The sequence below is a fragment of the Echinops telfairi genome, unplaced genomic scaffold (genome assembly GCF_000313985.2).
Source record: "Echinops telfairi isolate 266 unplaced genomic scaffold, ASM31398v2 ScPeMD7_9;HRSCAF=40, whole genome shotgun sequence".
Classification (NCBI taxonomy): Eukaryota; Metazoa; Chordata; class Mammalia; order Afrosoricida; family Tenrecidae; genus Echinops; species Echinops telfairi.
In genome coordinates, this window is record NW_022103906.1 from 88,081,281 (window position 1) to 88,082,326 (window position 1,046).

At 41.4% G+C, this 1,046-nt stretch overlaps 1 pseudogene; it reads right to left on the reverse strand.

Moving 5' to 3' along the window:
- Nucleotides 1-229: 229 nt before the first annotated feature.
- The window catches only part of LOC115868261, an 8,669-nt pseudogene continuing 7,852 nt past the window's right edge, over nt 230-1,046 (reverse strand).

Consider the following 1,046-nt stretch of genomic DNA (forward strand, 5'->3'; position numbering starts at 1 on the left):
GCCAAGAAAACCCTACTACTTGTAGTGCCACTCTGTAAAACAGAGCATCACCATGAGTGGGAAATGATGTCACAGCAAACAGTATGTTGTGCTGTTTTATTTTTTAATGAGTAAAACAAAAAGGAAACATCATAAATTAATCCTACAATCGCCCCATATTTGTCCCTAAAATTACATTCTGAACTACAGAACAGAGCAGCAGAATTCAAACAGAGCAAGGTTACCTATTTTAGTAGAGGAGATAGAGGTCAAAGCCCAAGAAGGAGGCATCTTGAGGAAAGAGATCTACAGAGAAATGAGCTATGAAAAAGAGCTCCAGAAATCTGATGGGAGTCACCTTGAGTCTTGAATGACCACTGAGAAATGCTTGTATCGGACTAAACTATACATCCTAGAAAATATAGCCATGACACTAAAGGCCTAACAATTCCCAACTCAAGCACAAATTGAGAACGCAGTCCAGTTCTAACCAACTACGTAGGAGAGCCCTCACTGATCACTTGGGCCATCCAAATTCATAAGGATTACATCTTGGTGCAAGTGCTATATTTCCCCTAAAATAAGGTTACATAGGTTTACCTAACAAAACTAAAGGTCAAGCTTCACAAGTAAATTATGGTTAGATCAGTGATCTTAATGGAAAAAAATGCCCCTCACTGACCCATAGCCCTACAGGGGACAACACCAGAGACACAGTGTGAGAATTGCACCCGATCGGATCCCGCAACACCGAGGCAAAACACTAAGGGGGTGCAACAGAACAGCAAGGGTATGGAGTGGCGAGGTCCCCAGGGAATGCTGAAGGTGGACTTTGGGGCCAGGGCATGGTGCCCCAACAGAGTGAACTAGAAAACACTCCTAAAGGCCAACAAACAATCCTTGAACTAACTACAAGCTTTTCTTTCTTGTTGTGTTGTGTTTTGTTTTTTTTGTCATTGGTTTGTTGTTATTGTTTTGTTGTATATTGTTGCTTGGTTTTGCTCTGTCTTGTTTTTTGTGCATGCTATTATCTCCACAGGTCTGTCTAAATAAGATAGGCTGGATGA